General features: G+C 38.0%; 1 protein-coding gene across 3 annotated transcripts in view; it reads right to left on the bottom strand.

The window, feature by feature from the left end:
• The window catches only part of adgrl2a (adhesion G protein-coupled receptor L2a), a 199465-nt gene extending 187703 nt beyond the window's left edge, over nucleotides 1-11762 (bottom strand). For all 3 annotated transcript variants that reach the window (XM_029677042.2, XM_029677045.2, XM_065026429.1), the window contains exon 1: nucleotides 11438-11762. The gene's annotated coding sequence lies outside the window, so the exon portion shown is untranslated. The remainder of the gene's footprint in view (nucleotides 1-11437) is intronic.
• Nucleotides 11763-21074: the final 9312 nt, after the last annotated feature.

Genomic DNA, 21074 nt, shown 5'->3' with positions numbered 1-21074 from the left:
AGCAGGACAACCGATACAGCAATCACTGCTTCTGCACCTTGTGTATGTTTAAGATGTGTTTGCTCTTTTGTGATAACAAAGGAGGGAAAACAAACGACTCAGAGTAACTGGACCAAAGTCGGCAAATCCAAAGACACAGAGGATGATACAGCAAACTGTAAGCGAATTGGAGATAAAATATTCACTGGGAAAATTATCTTTCCTGTCATAAACCCTCTCCTTTTGAATACCAAAGGAATTCAAATTCTTAAACAAATCCTGAAAGGTTGACCCATTCTGTGTTATACAAACTGATAAAATTTCAGTCTAGGTCATACCTTTGAACTGCTACGCCGAGCCAACATGAGGTATAGATTGCCATCTCTGGTATCTCTGCACAGGTAATCCACTGAAGTGTAATTACCACAGCTCTAAATTATACAAAATTATAATAGGGAGTTAAAAACTCCATATGAATATGGAGGACGTGTGATAACAGAGCACCATGCTGTGAAAGAGGGTAATATCTCGATAATGGCCCTTGTTTAGTGGTGGAAATCTCCTCACAAGACAACAGGCTCCCTGTGAGATATCTACTTAAATGTTTCTTGACACGGGCGAGGCATTCACAGAACAACAAAATGTACTAAGCCACGGCGACAGAAGATAATCTAATTACAGGACTAATGTGGCTTTGACAAAGGCAATTGCTTAAATAGGACCCAACCCAAGATTCCCCACAAACACAAGACTTGAATTGTCGTTGTTGACATGTTCCACAATGCTTTCTCTTTGTCTACTTGGTTCCTAATGGTATGACTTGAACATGGTGTGAAGGTTTAATAAAATTGAGAACTCATGACACCAGATTGCAAACATTGAGAAATTCCACACTGATTCAATGTCCAATCATACCTTCAGTTAACCATCCTTAGTGCAGACCAGTGACCCCTATAGGTATTAGTTGTGAACCTAACGTGAATTAAAACCTCTTCTATCTGGCAAAAAACAGAGATGGAATGGTATGGAAGTAAAAAATGAAAATTGACAAACAGCATGTCCCTATATGTATTTACACTTAGGCTAAGCACATCAACAACACAATTTAACTTCAGTAACATTAATAAAAAAATACAATGTTGATATCTGTAATTGTCGTACACTACCGTTCAAACGTTTGGGGTCACTTAGAAATGTTCTTGTTTTTGAAGAAAAAAAAGGTCCATTAAAATAACATCAGATTGATCAGAAATACAGTGTAGACATTGTTAGTAATGTTGTAAATGACTACTGTAGCTGGAAACAACATATTTTGGGGGGAATATCTACACAGGCGTACAGAGGCCCATTATCAGCAACCATCACTCCTGTGTTCCAATGGCACATTGTGTTAGCTAATGCAAGTTTATCATTTTAAAAGGCTAATTGATCATTACAAAACCCTTTTGCAATTATGTTAGCACAACTGAAAACTGTTGTTCAGATTAAAGAAGCAATTAAACTGTCCTTCTTTCGACTAGTTGAGTATCTGGAGCATCAGCATTTGTGGGTTCGATAACAAGCTCAAAATGGCCAGAAACAAAGACCTTTCTTCTGAAACTCGTCAGTCAATTCTTGTTCTGAAAAATGGAGGCAATTCTATGTGAGAAATCGCCAAGAAACTGAAGATCTCGCATAATGCTGTGTACTACTCCCTTCACAGAACTGCGCAAACTGGCTCTAACCAGAATAGAAACAGGAGCGGGAGGCTCCGGTGCACAACTGAGCAAGAGGACAAGTACATTAGAGTGTCTAGCTTGAGAAACATATGCCTCACAAGTCCTCAACTGGCAGCTTCATTAAATAGTACCCGCAAAACATAGATACAAAATGTTTACAACTTTTGCTAATGGTCAGATTAATCAAGTTCTCGAGGCTACGTTTCCACAACGCTGTTCATTTAGTAAAGGCTACAGGGTTAACAACAGGAGGATCTCTCAGGCAATGCAAAAAAAAGGTGCCTGTGCCAATCCTAGATGTTATCAGGCACAACAAAGCCAACTTTTTAGAGACTTTGAACAGGCTCCCTTTTGGAGCTGTGGCTCCTTGGCTGCCCTAGGGCCTGCTGGACCTATTTCTGATGGTAATGGGGGCTGGATGCATCCTGTCAGCTCGCTCCAGACTTGCTAGTTATCAGCTCGAGGTGATGAATGATGGAAATGCCACGAGCGGCAACCAGTGCAGCTCTGCAAGGACAAAAATACACCCCTGCTTCCCCTCTTTTTGTCTCTCTTTTTTTAAATAGTATTTTATTCCATCAACTACCCAATTGCATGGCTTACACCAGTTGCTGCAGGGGATTGAGAAAAGGGATGTTCATGTTGCATGTTACTGACAATAGCCTATATATTTTAATTCAGTGCTCACTCAAGTGTAACAAATCCTTTGCGCACAATAAGCATTCATATATACAACTAAACCTAATTTAGTGTAAAAGTTTCATATTTATGGTCATCTCCAATTTCCTAACTGAAAGAAGTGCAAAAAAATAAAAAATAAAGAGCACATTGTTTATTCCATGTCTTAAAGGATGTTAATGGTAATACCAACTCAGGCATGAGACATGTGGCTCAGTTCAGATGATAATGCCAGGTGTGTGGTGGTAGGGGTTATATTTCTCATACCATATTTAATTACAACCAACCTAGTAGGAGGTGAATCACTATTCAGCAAACAAGTCCCCTGAATGGTAAAAGAAGTCATAGTTTGTGTGATTTTGTGACAGAAATGCCACCTACTAATGTTCCACACTTTATTTGGACGGAGGCATAGATTCTGAGTGTAGTTTCATCACGTCATTTTTTAAATACACTTTTGGAACATACAAGAAGCTCTGTACATTTTGATATTCCAACTGATACAAACATTTTTTTTATAAAACTGAAAATCTAACTGTCAGACAGATAAACCCAAATATAGCCCATTCTGGGCAAGCGTCAGTACGATGCCAGGCCTGGTGCAGCTGTACAAGCAAAGCTGTACAGGAAAGTCACCACGGCCACAATCGCTCAATCTTCCCCGTGTTAATCCGACACAATCTGCATTCAATGCAGCCCTGCTCCTTGGGTCTCTGTGTTTCTTTTCACACCCCGAACTAGGGATTTAGACCTGGCAGGATAGTGGGCATATTGTAGAGCCAGTCCACTTTCTTACTGCTTAATCACACTGGGGTGTCGCAATGTTGTAACATTTGTCGCTAATGTGGCACTTTATTTCAGTTGTTTAATACGAACCATAACCTCACTACTGTCCATTGTTTTGTTACAACATTAGATTCATTGTATTATGCTACAACAGAGAAATGACGGTCGTTATAGTCTCTAACTGCGTTTTTTTTTTGTAAAAATGATTTAAATATGGCTAGCTAGCTAATGTGAGGCCACAACAAATTACAGTGGATTTAAAAATGGTTACATTTTCTTGTTTAAAGTGCCTTCAGAAAGTATTCATACCCATTGACTTATTCCACATTTTGTTGTGTAACAGCCTGAATTGAAAATATGTATCTCCCATCTACACACAATACCCCATAATGACAAAGTGAAAACATGTATTTTGACATTTGTGCAAATATGTTGAAAATGAAACACAGAAATATCTAATTTGCACAAGTATTCACACCCTTGAGTCAACTCATGTTAGAATCAACTTTGGCAGCGATTACAGCTGTGAGTCATTTCACACCTGGATTGTACAATATTTGCACTTCCTCAAGCTCTGTCAAGTTGGTTGTTGATCATTGCTAGACAGCCATAGATTTTCAAGACAATTTAAGTCAAAACTGCAACTAGGCCACCCAGAAACATTCAATGTCATCTTGGTATGCAACTCCAGTGTATATTTGGCATTGTGTTTTAGGTTATTTCCTGCTGAAAGGTGAATGTGTCTTTTGGAAAGCATACTGAACAATGGTTGCCTCTAGGATTTTACCTTTGCTTAGCCCTTTTTATAATTAAAAAAACTCCCTAGTCCTTGTTGCAGCCACCACCATGCTTGAAAATTTGAATAGTGGTACTCTTGCCCTAAACATAATGCTTTGTATTCAGTACATAAAGTTTATTTCTTTGCCATATTTTTTTGCAGTTTTACTTTAGTGCCTTATTGCAAACAGGATGCATGTTTTTGAATATTTTTATTCTGTACTGGCTTCCTTCTTTTCACTATGCAATTTAGGTTAGTATTGTGGAGTAACTACAATGTTAATGATCCATCCTCACTTCTCTCCTATCACAGCCATTCAACTCTTTAATTGTTTTAATGTCACCATTGGCCTCATGGAGAAATCCCTGGGCGGATTCCTTCCTCTCCGGCAACTGAGTTAAGAAAGACACCCGTATCATGGTAGTGACTGGGTGTATTGATAACCCATCCAAAGTGTAATTATTAACTTCACCATGCTGAAAGGGATATTCAATGTCTGTTTTTAATTTTTACCCATTGCGAGGCATTGGAAAACCTCCCTGGTCTTTGCGGTTGAATCGGTGTTTGAAATTCACTGCTCGACAGAGCGACCTTACAGATAATTGTATGTGTGAGGTACAGAGATGTAGTCATTCAAAAATGATGTGAAACAATTATTGCGCACAGAGTGAGTCCATGCATCTTATTAAGTACAGTTTTGCTCATTAACGTATTAAGACTTGCCATAAGAAAGGGGATGAATACTTTTGACTAGACATTTCACGTTTCCATTTTTTATTAATTTCTAAACATTTCTAAAAACATAAATCCACTTTGACATTATGGGGTATTGTGTGTAAGCCAGTTACAAAAAATCTATATTTAATCCACTTTAAATTCAGGCTGAAACACAACAAAATGTGGAAAAAGTCTAGGGGTGTGAATTCTTTCTGAAGGCACTGTAGAAATCACATCATTGCTAAATCATCCAGGCTTCATCTCTCAGGCTGGATACCCTCAGCACCCAAGCAGGGTGTTTGCTGTAAGGACGGACTAGCAACATGTTGTTAGGGTGTGCCACAAACAGTATTAGAGTAAAACATCAACACCAAATATATTGAGGTACAGGACAGAACAAATAGTTCAGTCCAATGAAGGTCAGTTTTTACTTCACAGTCTCATTGCCAGACTAAAGCTATGTTCTGCAGAGGGAAGAATTACATTCAGGCTCAAATGGAACTAAATCTCACCTCCCCAAGGGCCGATATTTCACTTAAAGGCCCAGTCCAGTCAAAAACGTGATTCGCCTGTGTTTTGTATATATTTCAACATTATGAGGTTGGAATAATACTGTGAAATTGAGAAAATTATAATAATGCCCTTTTTTGTCTAAGAGCTGTTTGAAAAGGCAGGCAGAAATTTCAGCCTGTTTTTATGGGATGGAGTTTTGGCCTGCCTGGTGACATCACCAGGTGGTAAATTAGTTAATAGACCAATAAAAAAGAGAATTCCAAACCTCTCTGCCAACAACAGCTAGTTTTCCATTTTCCCTTCTCCACTCAGACCACTCCCAGACAGTCTAAAATTCTTGCTTGAGAAAATGTTCATTTGCTAAGAAGCTATTTTTGTTTGTTTTAAATTGAAATTGTAAAACATAATCACAGTAAGGTACTTAATCGTTATCCAGAAAATATTTAATATTGAGATTTTTTTTTAAACGGCTTCAGTTGGGCGTTTGCGCATCTCTGTTGGGACTGGCATTTGTCCTCTGTTTTTCAGCATTTCCCCTGGAAATTCCTCTTGAGTTGACCCACCGTCTATATAGCTTCTGTTTTGTCAACAGAGAGACAGAGTGCCTCTGCAGGTCTAGCTGTGACAGTTGCCGCCTTGTTACAAGCTCCCTCACTGTAGTCAAGATGAGCTTCGTAGATGTAGCCACTCAGTGCAGTGGGTTATAGGCTAACCTCAACAATGCATCTTTGTCAAGAGCAGCTTTTCCAAGGACCGTCTCTGTTTGAGGGCACAGTACTGAGTGTGCTGTATGATCCAGGGCATCGGAAACCCCTTCTGATCACATAAGGTGCAATTCCGAAATATGGTTGTGCATCAGCAGTTTTTCTCTTGTTATGTCAGTCACTGGCAGTCACTCAATTAGCCCATGTCAGTAAAAAAAAAAAAAAGATGTGTAAATTAGTCTAGCCAGCTATCTAAACTTCTACTAATCACTCTCTCGTCACTCTCACTCAGAAATCATATGAAAACCTGCAAACATTTCTCTATATCCTATAGTAAAATATGTAGAATTTCAGGAAATGATCTGTAAAACTGCTAATTTTGCCTCCAACCCATGGCAAAATTATTAGAATTGCAGCAAACTTGCTTTACAACTGCAACATGTTCTTTACACCCATGGCAATTGCAGGAAATTAACTCTAAAACATACATTTTTTCTCTCCGCTAGGTGGGTGAGGGCCCCCAACAACATTTAACTTATGTGTGGGTATGGATGTGGGTAGACAGACTCGCGAGCCACTGCGGCCCCTCATGATGAGTTCAGATTTTGTGGCCACCTTTTTACCACATCAAAGTTGCCCATCCCTGTTCTAGCTAGGGTAATGACGACTCTGAGCATGAAATTTAACACTGTCGCTATCCTCTGTTTGTCATACCGCATTTCTCAGTAATTAAATACAATCTTGTATCTAAAAGGTAGCTGTTTACAAGGTCCAGCAAGGCACATTAGCAGGGCAGTCATAGGGTGTATTTTGTTAGGATGTATGGGTGTTAACAGATGCCATTGGAATATGGGATTCTCCTGATACTGCAATGCCCTGCCTGTCGTATTCTTGTGGATCATCATTCTCCTGAGTGCACTCCAGCCTATTCGTATCACTATTCGAAACATTTCAATCATCAGAAAAATACATTTCATCATCAGTTTTATCAAATTTCCCTGGCCCAACCATTATTGGAATCCTGGTGCCATTAGTGGCTGCTGCAGCTGAGAGAGCCGTAGTAGGTTAAAAGGTGCACAGACACGCACTGTTTTTTTTATTTCTTAACACAGCACGGCAAGCCCGAAACCTAACTGTGTGGTCAGGCTCAGGCTGAGAATAAGAACTTTAGTGCACGTACCACCAAAAGTGAGGTGTGTGTGTGTGTGTGTGTGTGTGTGTGTGTGTGTGTGTGTACGCACATATATTTACAGACATATTTTATTTTGCGTCTATATTCAGTCTTCATTATTGTTTAATTAAAAACAAATACAAAATAACTTTTTCTATTTAGTTGTACTTATTTTAAGTTTATAATATACTTAATAATAACAGTAATTCATATTATTACTTTCATAATTTGTTGATAATGACATAGTTAATTAAGTTACATGTTTGTCAGAACATTTTTGAATGATTTCTGTCAAAGCTGACAAAAGTCTCAATATACGGCACAAGAGAAAATATAACTGTCTCATTGGTTACACTTATGCCTGCCGCTTATGACACACTACATGTTCTATTCAAGAAAAAGAGATGCCTAACATATGCAATATGGTTCTGTAAAATATATATAGTTGGCCACAACCAGTAACAAAACATATTTGTTTAGCTTTAGCGTTGTTTTATGCCACGAGTCATGAGTTTTACAGCTACGCTTTGAAGTTCTTTGTGTCTCCGTTTTATTTCCAGAATCCTATTCAGAGGAGCACCAAAAGGGGCAAACTAATGAAAAAGAGATGCTAGATAAGCTAAGGATGGCTACCACTGGACCAGTGGAAAAGCAATATAGAAGCCATAGAAAAAGATCCTCACTATTTCTTTCACGGGTCTAAATTGACCCTTATTTATTGTCACCAATGTACATGCTATGTCATGTCCTTGGAAGGAAATTAAAAAGGCAAGCATAAAGTTTTACCTGCCATTTCAGAAGGTAAATAATTATCCACTGCTACAGAAGCCTTTGGCAAGTGGAAACAAATGTTTCAAAAATAGCAGGGAGGGGAACACCCTGGCTCATAGTGTTTTACCGATTGCCAATATTAAAATAAAATCAGTCATAAAATGGGGTGGTATTTTGGCCCAAAGACCTGCACATTACATACATTTTGCCTTAGCCCTTTTTACAGCCTTGTTTTTTCCATTTAATGGGAAGTGATTATCCGCACAGTAGGGCTCCATAAAGGGGAAACACCAACAGAAATGATTGTGTCCGAAAACGGCTCTTTGTACAAGACAGATAACATATTAACCATAATTAAGTGTCCGTTGAAGGGCTCATTGTGTGTCATTTTACTTGCGAAGGAAGTCACTTTAACTCTGTGAATGCATGTACTCTTGACCTGTGTCAATCTGGTGTTCCTTACATTGTGAATAAAAGCAAAAGCAACAGCTCCGGGCCATTCTGGACAGCATTCGTAAAAAGCACAACGGCACTTTCACACCACTTTATTTGGAGGAGCCTAGTCAAACAAAGCCCCAATGTGACTACGGTCACATTCTGAATGTGGGTTCAGTTCAGTAAGAATATTTTTTTTTAGCCAGTGTGCACAAAGGGGTCACAGTATAAATACAACTCCAAAATCAATAGTGCATTGCCTCAATACAGTCATAACAGATTAGGCTATCTAGTATGGTTGTGTAGCTTCAAAACTGTAGGAGACGCAAAATCATCTACATGATCCCATTGAAGTGGAGGAGATGCTCTAGCATGCCACTCAATCATACCTGAGCAGACTTCTCTTGGCATTTAGTGTTATCTATTCAAAAATATTAAATATAAACATTAATAGTGGTTCTTGATTTTTCTAGCATACACAATATGATATTGTACAGTATGTGCTACTTCTCCTCAAATACACGGTCTCTATGAGGTTAAAATTAACACTTTACTATTTTTGCTTGATCACAATAATGTAGGCTACAGCTGCAATCAAGAATAGAGAGCTAATGATAATACGTACCAGTTTGGTCCCCTAAATCCATAGAGAACTACACTGAGTCTATTGATCTGTGAGTGGAAATGAACAGAGAGGCAGAGGAGCAATCCGGGCTCTGGTACATCAACAGCTGCAGTTCTTTGAAACAGGACGCACTCCCTCTGACACAAGACTGGGTCGAAAAAGCGACTGTTGGTTTGAATTAAACAATACCGCGCTTATAAAGGCATATTGGCTCAGGAAAGTGTGATTGCATAGAGCTAAAATACATTAAATAGACCAACACATGAGAACCCACTGAGAAGCCTATAAATGGCCTAAGCTATACATGGGTGTATGATTCACAACAGCTTGAAATGTATCTAATGGTACTCTTTTCAACAAGCTTCTGATAGTTAACCAGATACTCTCTCTGTTCATAAAATGTACATGCCTATACCCATTCTGCAGATGTATTACATTCATAATCCTCAACTAATACACATTAGTAGATAAAAAATGTAGAATATCAAAACAACCAGTATTGCAGTTGAGTGGAAATAAAACTAGAAAGACATTATTACATGTTCCCGTGAAAATATCATTCAACTGGCAAACAAAAAAGCAGGGAGATTGTGTTTTCACATAGAAACACAATACAAGGGGTAGAGACGGGCTACAAGTTCACCTCCCATTTTACTAACTCACACTCCCCCTACCCTTTCGGCATCAGCTAACCCTATTGGTTACAAGGCTGGAGTTCTCTCCATTGAGCAAGAGTTGTGACCTCTGTCATTTGCTAATATATTCCTTCAAACATTTTTTGCAGAAACATGTGAAATGGCATCCCCTTTATGAAAGGGGCTGGGGAAGAAGAGTAGCAATGTGCCTCAACAAATCTAAGAGTGCAGACTCTGTTCAAACAACTTCACAGTTGAGTTATAATATTAGTTGCATCATTTGACCTACCCTGATTGCAGCCAAAAATAAAGTTACATTTTACCCTATGGGACTGATGAGATAGATGGACTAGAGCCTATTTGCAAGGGACAAAAGTATTATTCCATTTATAAACTAAGACAATAAAATACAGTTCGCCATTCTAGATGATCAGCTATAGCCTATAGCTTCATTTGAGGTAGGTTTATTCATATTTGTATAAATTAATATATATTGAGACGTTGAATTACTGACATATTTTTATCAATATAAACACTTTTTTATCTTGTGAGTAAGCCTACTTATTATGCTAATGACTAACCTTTATTTTGTCATTGCCATATCTAACGCTGGCTGATCGCACGCAGAAACAAGTGCATATAATTGATCAAACCCAGTCAGGAACTTTCATTAGCCTTTCACATCAGGCGTAACGTCTAACAAAATATGACAGAATCGAGAATCGTGCTGGTAGTTTAGTGGCGGAAAAGGGAATGCTGGACTGGAGTAAAATGTATGCTGTACAATGAATGATCGATATTTTGTTTTTCTCCTCTGTTCCACTGCTTCACACACAGCCGTTAGGACGCTGAGTTGGCCGGGGTAATATATGAGCTCCGCTCCGCATATTAGCTTTTTCTCCGGTCGTTAACAAATGCAGGTTGACAAGATGGTTTTGGTATTGGAAAAAATGCATATGCAAGTAAAATTATCGAATTTACTGCCACTGTGCGCAACTGGGTGTTTCAAATGAGACACAGATAGATGATATCTCGTCGTTTCCTTGGAATTTATATTTTTAACCAATTATTTCACATTTTCAACATCAAGTTTCTGCCTGTCGTATTAGGCTACATATTGTTCTTCAGTTCAATGCATTGCAGTTTAATTAACTCGTTTTACACGTAATATTGTCTGTCTACTATGATGCAAAGACAGGCTATTCTAGAGTTTTCCCTTCTCAAAATATAGCAGTCAAGGCCCTGGCTAGACTGAAAGAGCTTCATTGCTCTCCAGAATCACAGCCACATTGATCTTAGATCACTGCTAACATACAGCCCTATTCAAGCAAGGAACCCATTGATAGGCTACATGAAAAAAAACAGCAAGGAGCACAACTCTATCTACAACTTTAAAGGCATAAATTCAATTCCAATTAAATGGTGCTTTACATGTTCTGGTTCATATAAACGTGTCCCCTCATTTTAATAGTTTCCATTCACTTAAACTGAGAGGGAGGCAGCTGACCAAATCAATCCACATCTGGTTGTTTTTATTAACCATTTTTCAATTAACCATGGTATCCCTTGGATAATTTTAATTTGCCTACTTCAAACAGTTCTGTTCTTTAAAAGTTGACCTGATTCATGGCAAACCGGCACTTTGGTTTTTCATAACTCAATATTTCAAGCAGCCTACAGATGGTTTGTTTGTGGTCTGGGAAAGTAAAATATACAACTGTAGTGTGTGATTAATGACTTGATATCCTCACATATGTGAGTTGAAAGTATATCTCTGAACTTGACAAACAATTCCCCTAATAAAGTGATACAAGAAAGTTACAGACAGAGACTTTTCAAGAGATTAAACCACTCTTGGATATGGTTGGTAAAGTGATAGTAGGCCTAAGTAATAGGGAAATTCAGTTCTCTTAAAGGCAATCCTTACCTTTCTGAGAAAACAGTCACGATAAATGCGATGAAGTCAGAGGCAGAAAAAAAAATCTGTTGGACAATAGCTGTGTGTAGAAAGCAGGCAGTATTGTAACAGGAACTCCTCTGCAGATCAGAACACAGCAGCGTTGAGAGAATCTCTGCAGTTCTGATGCATGCTCCACTTATCTGGGACAGATAGGGCTTTATCAGGCAGCTGGTTCGTCTTTCAGCCCATACATTCCCCCAGACCGGACATACTCTTCCATGGCAAGGTGCTGCTCAGTCTTAACTCATCAACAGTTCTGCTTGAGCATTTAATCTCTGCTCCCCTGTTCGCCTGGAGTCAAAGCAACAATCCACAGAGTAGAAACCCGAAGAGACAGAGGGAAGAAGAGCGAACAGGCAGTGAAACCTGTTCTCTGCAGAAAAAAAAGGAGACTGCAGTTGATGTCAATCCACGCCGAGTTCCCCTGGATGAGAGAATGAGGTTCAATGGTACTGCAAAGTTAAAGCGGCTCGCGTTTGGGAAAAGATACCGCTCACAGCATTGAGATACTTGCTTGATTCACCGAAGCAGGCTTCCAGTAAACAGAGCCAGTGCCCAGTGCCGTGAGTCGCAGCAGGGCAGGCTGCCTTCTGCAAGAGTCGTCTGTGAATGGACTGCTGTCAAAACCTGACACGGAGTCCCGATCCACACGGACTCGGAGTCGACACACACACACATCCAATAGGAACGAATCATATAAACATATTATCATGTCCAGCAAGAAGACTAATGCTCGGCCGTTTAGCCCTGACTGTCGCAAAGAAGATTACAGTGAACAGAGTACAAATGTGAAGTAGATTATCTATAAATATATGCCACTATTTTACTTCTCCATTTTATTTTTGTGTAGGAGAGGCTCAATCCCCTCACAATAGGCAGTCCAGCCTATTCAACCAATGACTGAGGACTTATTCTTACTTGAACACTACCTAGCATCAAAAAGGAAGGAGCAGAAAAGTGCAGAGAGACTTTTTTCTCCAACTGGCCTCAATAAAAGACAGAACGACCATTGCAACAGTCCAGGGGGGAAGGTGATCTGCTACTGTAGAGAGAGGTGGGCAAAGCTGACCAATGACTAAACAATGTATCTTGTGTGATTGTGAATTGTTGCATAAGGGTGACAAATTGAATAGCAATAAACTGTATGACTGGAAATCTAAAATTATGTTTTATTTTTGAGCTACCATGGAATAAAGGGCTAATTGTTAAAATATTTTTTTTTTCTTATTTCAGAATCCTATACATCAACGAATGCAATAACTGAATATTTCATAATTTTTCAAACGTTATCTTAGTATTAATTTGCTTATTTTGGATTTAACTTCAGTGAAGATCAGTATTCTCAGGCAAAACTGCTAAGTGGCAACCATCAGACGGAGGTGATGCTGTGGAAAATGTTAGGATCTGCTTGAGGAATGCAGTCTGGGAACATTATCAGGCACCAAGAGACTGGTATACACCTGGCTTCAATAAAAACGTCCTTTCAACTGTTGTGGGGAAATGTGAAATTGAGTCATATTCACCAGGTGAAGGTGAACGGATGAGACTGGAATATTTGTGTTTTCATAAGCATTTTACACAATTATACAACCGTTTTTAAGGGACAAAAAGAGAAAGCAGATGTTATAAAGGTCATCCAAAGGCAGACATTCATATTTGAAGGAATACTGTTTCTGTATAACTAGAGAGAGTAGATCATGACAGTCTAAAATGGCTAAAAAAGGCATTTTGTATGCATGTACTTTTACATTTCACTTTCTTGGATATATGAGACATATAGGCCTACATACATTCTATCATGTTACATTGTAGCTATACTTGTTTAGTTACATCTGAATTGTTACACATATATTAACACATTATATTAATTAACTACTTTGTTATTGATAAGGCTGAACACTGTTAATACAATGTTACAATGATGATACCATCACACATTGACGTGAGACCAACAACTTTCAGTATGTGGTCCCTATTTATTGTTCAGTGCATTGAGCCATTAAGATTGTACAGAAATGGTATTTGTGTTTATGATGAACGTATTTGTATTTTTTAATTGACCCTTTATTTAACAAGGCAAGTCAGACTGCTTTGATACCAGTGATATCTCGCATGTGGTATGCTGGTTGCAAGTAATCACTTGCCAGACAGAAATGTTTTAAATGGTGCGTGCTTGGGGCACCTCGGGTTAAAGTATAACTTTTTCCAGACCTGATTGCTTGGCCCACCTAGCTTGCAGACAGGGAAATGAGGGAGGGAAACAGAGAAATCAGAGTTGCAAGATACTTTGTTTCTGAATTAAAACACTAGTAGCACCAATGTTGAATCAAGCCTTATTGAAGGCTACCAAAAGAAGGCTACCAGGTAGCCTAGTGGTTAAGAGAATTGGGCCAGTAACCGAAAGGTAAGGTTGCTGGTTCTGAGCCGACTAGTTGAAAACTCTGTCAATGTTTCCTTGAGCAAGGCACTTAACCCTAATTGTTCCTGTAAACCACTCTGGATTAGAACGTCTGGTAAATGAAAAATGTTTTGTTAGTGATAATGTAAATAAAGTGTATCTATCTGTTTTTATATTGGTTATATGTGTTGGGGCACACTTTGGAGGAAATGTAGTCAACCATGAGGAGAATAAATATGGCTCCCTTGTTCCCATGACTTGTTTTGAACCGTCAATTGTTCTTTGAACAATTTTTATAGTTTTTCCCCAAAAATATTTGCACACAAAAAGTCTGTGTCTCTCCATGGACTACTTGATAATGATGGCTAATGATTTGTAGAGGTTGTGTGCCCCATAGATAGTTCACACCTTAGTTAACAGATACTTGTGTATAATTCTGATTCTTTTTAACAAGTTTATAAGTTATCTGACTACATTGCCCTCTTGTTTCTTTGTTGTTGGCTTCCAATTCATATTGCAGCTAGCATATCTTAGCAGAGTTTTTTTTTTTTAATACTTTAATATATTTTTAATTTAATAATTAAATTACATTTATATTGATTTCCTTTATTATTTTCCCCTAACCTCACCACCCTTCCCCTAATTGGAGTAAACTAATGGACAACAACACTTAGGCTTCTACTTCCAGCGTATACATACTATATACATTTTAATCTCTGAACACCATCCAGTTTTGATTTCTATTTGTCATATATTTTTCAACTGTGCACTGATGTTTCAAAAAAGTTCTGAAGTTTCTACAGACTGTAAATGAGAGTTTTAGAGTTTTTTGCTAAGAGTATTATTATATTTTTGATCAATAGACTATGACTTTTTAAATCACACAGCAGTGCTATTTTCAGAGTTAGCTCCAGGTAAATGTTGCAATTCTTCAGTCTTTTCTGAACCTGTGACCAAAAACAAGCTACATATGGACAGTATCAAAACAAATGATCTAATGATTGTCTCTTTGCCGCAAAATCTGCAGAGCTGGTATGGTTGTACCCCCATATATATAACATTCTATTGGTTGCAAGAATGTATAATAATTTAAATGGAAAACTCAAAGTTTTGAATCCAGCGTTGTTTTGTGTATCAGTTCATAAACCATGTGCCATGGAATCAGTACATTGAACATCTCTTTCCAACTATTTTGCAATCTATATGGCACAACTGTCAATTGTTTGGTCCTTAAATGAAACGGAAGAGGTATTACATATGATAACTATTGATGCAGTTAACAATTGTTTTTGACAGTTCTGTGTCTGGAAAGCCCATGAAATAAACTTGAAAAACTCTCAATTCAATAGAGTTGTCATTCTAACTGTAAACTAAATGGTTTGAAAGTTTAATCTATGAAGGACCCTTTGAGGATAGAATTTCACCGAGTAAAAGTAAAATACCTCGGGCAAACCTCCAAATATGTGTTCCACCATGGAACAGGAACAAACTATCTAGCCGACAAGTATGCTATTTCTCTCTTCAACATATTTGCATAGAACTACTGGCTTTTCTTGACCCGTTAACCAAATGCAACACCTCTCTATATTAATTTGTTTGCATCAAACCAAGTTTTGTCAGATGCCTGCTGTACTCTCAGCGGATAGCGAAACCTCAGAGGAGATTCACAATCAAAGAAGCCCTCTCAAAACAGTGGAGGCTCAGTTAATATTTATGTAGCCATGGGCAACCCAGCAGCTTAGAGCTTTGACCTCCCTTCTTGTGCACCTTGTGGAGCTGCCCTCACACTGCAGAGAGTGAACTATGCACAGCGCTCATTTCAGAGTGGCAACAGTGCATAATGTTGTCTCCCTTGGTAAATCCTTTCCCATTACGGCAGGGTTAATCCGGCATTTTTACCCATCAGTTTCACTGAATGTGCCTGTCACAATCCTCGCTAAACATGTGTTTTCAGTCCATTGGTGAGTGAGGCAGGTTGACTCCAACTTCCTGGCTGACGCCCACGAGAGGAGTTACTACCTATGAAACTAAATGTTAAACAAACTCACTAGACTTTGTACTCCATATTTGTCCTTCATAGTTTTCCTTCGTGTGGTTGTCGTTACAATGGAATAAAGAGAGCTTGGGAGAGCTTAGCGTTGAGAGCTCCTTTTCTTTTCACCAGTGTGCAGTATGTCTCATGCATTGTTGAGTGTGCTGTATAAGGCTCAGTCTCACCAGGTCATTTCTAAGAAAGTTAGCCTTTATGTGTTATCCCTGCAGTATTCTTTAATAGTTTTAAATTGTCTTATTCATTGCTTCACGCATCTATCTTCACCTCAAAGTATTACCTGTAAATCTAATGGAATACTTGCAGATTAAGACATTGAAACGTTATTAATCACTTATCACTTAACTTATCTCAGCAATAAGGCAGTAAGAGAAACATGTGAACATTTCGTCCAAGTAATGAAAAAAATTATTACCAAGGTAGTTATTTTGAGATATGTTTCCAGAAATAAATAATTGATACAATCTTGATAAATAACTCCTAACACCCCATTTGCATTGCAATTGCCACTAACATAATGCTGATAGTCTTTTTTTAAAAGTTAACCAACATATCACACACAGTTCACCTGACCCAAAATCAATAATAGATAATAAAGTCAGACTGACTTAAGGTTTTCTCAATCAATACAGAGTTTTATTTTTTCTTCTATCTTTCATTATACCGGCCAAACAAAAGCAGCGTAGGTGCCCAACCAGCATCTAAACTGGAATCGACATGTGTATACTAAGAGCTGACAAAAACCAAGTAAAATATGATCAAATCAAGACCCAACTAATGAGCTCATCATTTGGTTTGAATTGCAGTTATTTACACATTTTTCCATTTAAAATGCTGTTAATGCAATTTTTCCCAAAGAATCCTGTACTTATAATTGGTTCGGCAGACAGGAAACAATTAAAAAGAAGTCAAACACAGGGAGGGCTTTGAGATCAAATTTGAAAAGCCACGGTCCAGCATGGACACGTTAGGCTCTGGCTTGCACAACTGTCAAATAAATTAACTGTTGAATGTCCAAAACGCAATATAAGCAAATAATTCCCCAAAATATATCATGGCATAAACACAGAAGAATTCCAGAGTTTATTTGGCTGTTTTTGACATTGAATTTGTCATATAACACAAAACCACCTTTTTCTTTCATAAAACAACCTAGACTAAATGGTTGATGTGTCGAATGAAGGGTACAATGAAGGGTAAAATCCCTATTCAAATGTTGTGTGGAAATAGATGTGGTTCACTTGTGACCAGTGTTGGAGTCATTACTCCCAAAAAGTAATATATGACCTATTACTCATTAATTATTTAAACAGTAAAAAAATGTGTTTACTTATTACTCCCTGGGCAAAGTAATTAGTTACACTAATCATTGCATTACTTTTGCATTATACCACAAAACGTTGCATGTCCTCACTCAATGTAAACAATTTCAACGTTACCTATGCACATACACCTTCATCAGTATTTTGAGGGGGATTCTACCGTGGATAAGGGCAGCATTTCCTCTACTACATAACCAGTTACAAGCTTGTTCAGCTCTCCCTGGGTTACAGCCTGTCCTCCTGAATGATTCAAATCAAGCCTTGGTTGAAAGAATGAGGTAGGCCAACAGTCATCTTCAGCAGCAGTGGTCATGCTTTTGGTCTTTCGCTACGATTTTTGTCTTGGCATGTTGCTTTTGCAGGCAATCCAAGATATTGGAGGTTGTGTTCCTAGCAGTGGAGAGGTGTTTCTCTCTTGGGCACAGTTTACATTTTTCAGTTATATTCTTGTCATTTTGTCCTCCTACCAAATCAAAATAACGGGACTACTTCCACCCTGAGAAACTCAATGTTTTAGACACTTCTGGCATTTTTCATCTCCCTCACGAATGCGGTTAGTAGCAGTGCGTGCGTAAACTGCAACTTGGTGAGAGGATGTCACTCTGGACAAAAACAATTACAATCTGGGGCGGGAGGATTTTTTAAATATTGCACCAACAGAGAAGGAATAATAATAATCACAAATATGTATTTAAATCAAGAACTGTAATAGGAAGTGAATTATAACAAAAGTAACAAAAGTAAGAAAGTAACGGCGACCTATCTGTGATCAGTAACTAAAATAGTATTACTCAAATTGGAACAGTACTCCCTTATATTACTCGTTACCGCAAATAAATATTATTGTAACGTGTTACTTTGTAACTCAAAACCTCCAACACTGCTTGTGACCCATCAAAAAATGATATACGGTGACCAGTAATGGTTCAGCAGAGACCAACAGCTCGAATTTGCTTCACTTTGCATCAACCTGCTCTGGTTTGTATGAATGTGGACATATTTTTAAACAAAAGAAGTGGTATACCTATGCTTACTGAAGTCTCAGTATGCGTTGTAATGCATGGAATGAAAATAAATATGTATTTGCTCAATTATCAGGATTTTATGAATATGAATTTGTAAACAAAGCTTTTTGTAAAGAATTGTGTACACTCTGTCACAGACTTTGGGCCATTCACCGCTTCGGAAGAAGTATGATTGGTTTGTTTTCTAACAACAGTGATCACCTATCATCCCAAACAACAGCCTAGTGGTTTTGTAACTACCCATCTCTCAAATACATACTTGTCTAGAATGAAAAATATTGTTTGTTCAATGTTATGAGGCATGGGCCATCTTATGGTGTTATCTAGGAATCTGGTTGTGGTTTCTTTCAATAAGAAAGTCTCTCAGATTGATTTATCTCAAGATTGCAGGCTTCATTGACAGACACAAATTCTTTGAAAGAGCATAATACTGATAACATGCATATGCCCTGCACCAGTGGCAAAAGGTTGGAAAAGTATGGGAATAACAAATAATACAAAAGAAGACAATTCTTTTGTGCAAAATGAGCATGTTTGAATTGATGAGGAAATGTGCATCATACTGTAAATGCTAGTATCTATTAGCGCTATATTTCTGTGTGTAAGTGGTCTCCCTTTATTGCTTTCAACACATAAGGTGAGTGGGTGGATCAATGTTTTATCCATTTCCAGTGACTTAGTGAATATAACCCATACTATTTAATCTATGAGCTGTATGAGACTTTGTCCTTGTCCATTCCAAAGAGCCTCATCTGAAATATTGTCACCCTTTGAGTTGTCACCGTTTGTAAGGACATGCATATTTGATCCTTGAAAGAAGGACCCCCCCCCCCCCCCCCCAAAATAACTGCTCGGTCAAAGTTGTCAAAATACCAAGAAACTGACAACATCTGACAATGATGAAGAATAGGTCTCTAGGATAAGGACAGTGGTTTCTAACCTCCCCCACCAGAACAATAATACAAATCTAATGTATTAGTGCACTAATCTGTCCAAGTTAATACACTCTTGTACTAATTAAGATGAATACTCTACCAAGGACAGAGATGAGCAAATATGTGACATCACAAGTCCCCTTAGAGGTCAATAATCTTTTAGAATAATTGCCTGCAGTTTTAATTGAGGGAAAAAATAATTATTTCTTACATATTCATCATTGTAAATGCACATTCCTCCCTCCAATTGTGTATTCTTATTCATTTGACTAATTTAAAAGTAACTTCTTTGTGCTGGTATAAAGGATTGCAATTATAAAAGTTTTAAATACATATAACTGATTTCCATAAAACATTATTGTTCTAAATACATTGGAGGGGACTGCTCAGCAATGCATAAAAAGTGGCCAAAATGAATGCTTAATAGTACCGCAGAAGTGCAGGAGGGGGTCCGCATTATATTTCATATAAATAGAAAATGTATGTGAACATTTATTTCATGAATGTCTCTCGCTGCTACAGAATACCATCGTAAGTACCATTTGTATGTCTTTGTGTCCAGTATGAAGGAAATGCGAGGTAGTTTAACGAGCCAATGCCAACTAGCATTAGCGCTATGACTGAAAGTCTACAGGAACAGTTAGCATGCTAGCCGTTCTTGTTCATCCGTCTCTGGGGAAGTAGATAGCCTAAAACGCTTCGTTGCCAAAATCTCTAACTATCCCTTTAATATGGAGGAAATTACAGTCATTGGAGCTAATTACAGGTTTTTTGGTGTATAGAAAATTCTTAGTAGAAGTGGTAATTTTCGGGGTGGAAAACATGCAGAAAAGATATTGAACTATATCTGTTGTTAAATAATACCATCTTCGAGAACTAACAATCCAATTAAATCTAGACAGTCAGGGAGAATTGAAAATGTATGGCATATATCCATTGATTTTGTTATAATGTTTGAGCAGAGGAACACAGCATTAGCCATGACAAAATGCATAGAATTGCAGAAAATTAACGTTAAAATTGCAAAATTGTCTCTACACTCCATGCTAAACTGTATAGAATTGCAGAAAATTTGCTTAACAACAGGAGCATTTTCTCTACAAGATACCTTTTTATCTTATAGACTATGCGAACAATAAACTGTGGGGAGGTCAGAATAATGAAACTGTCAAACTTCCAAATCTCCTCATTTTAAAATGTTGATTACAGGTTTTACTTCTACTTGCCATTGTCATTCACCCGATGATAAGACAAGATGTGACTTTTTTGTGATAACATATAATGGGGGCCGCTGGGTCGCCAGTTTGCCTGGGCGGGGGTCCCTGGGCAAGAAACTTTTGGAAACCCCTGGCCTAGGCTATTCTGTATGTACCAGGGTTGGTGGCACTAACCCCTGGACCACATTGTTAAGGTTAGTGAAACATGGAAACATCAGCTGAGCAAGCTTTATTTATTTGTGAAAAGCATGTATAGTATGTACATTTTTTCAATATACAGTTGAAGTCGGAAGTTTACATACACCTTAGCCAAGTACATTTAAACTCAGATTTTCACAATTCCTGACATTTAATCCCCATAACAATTCCCTGTTTTAGGTCACTTACGATCACCACTTTAATTTTAAGAATGTGTCATGTCAGAATAATAACAGAGAAAATTATTTACTTCAGCTTTTATTTCTTTAATCACATTCCCAGTGGGTCAGAAGTTTACATACACTCAATTAGTATTTGGTAGCATTGCCTTTAAATTGTTTAACTTGGGTCAAACTTTTCAGGTAGCCTTCCACAAGCTTCCCACAATTAGTTGGATGAATTTTGGCCCATTCCTCCTGACATAGCTGGTGTAACTGAGTCAGGTTTGTAGGCCTCCTT

The sequence above is a fragment of the Oncorhynchus nerka genome, linkage group LG13 (genome assembly GCF_034236695.1).
Source record: "Oncorhynchus nerka isolate Pitt River linkage group LG13, Oner_Uvic_2.0, whole genome shotgun sequence".
NCBI classification, from domain to species: Eukaryota; Metazoa; Chordata; class Actinopteri; order Salmoniformes; family Salmonidae; genus Oncorhynchus; species Oncorhynchus nerka.
The sequence above is the reverse complement of the archived record's forward strand: the minus strand, read 5'-3'. Positions and strand labels throughout refer to the sequence as shown.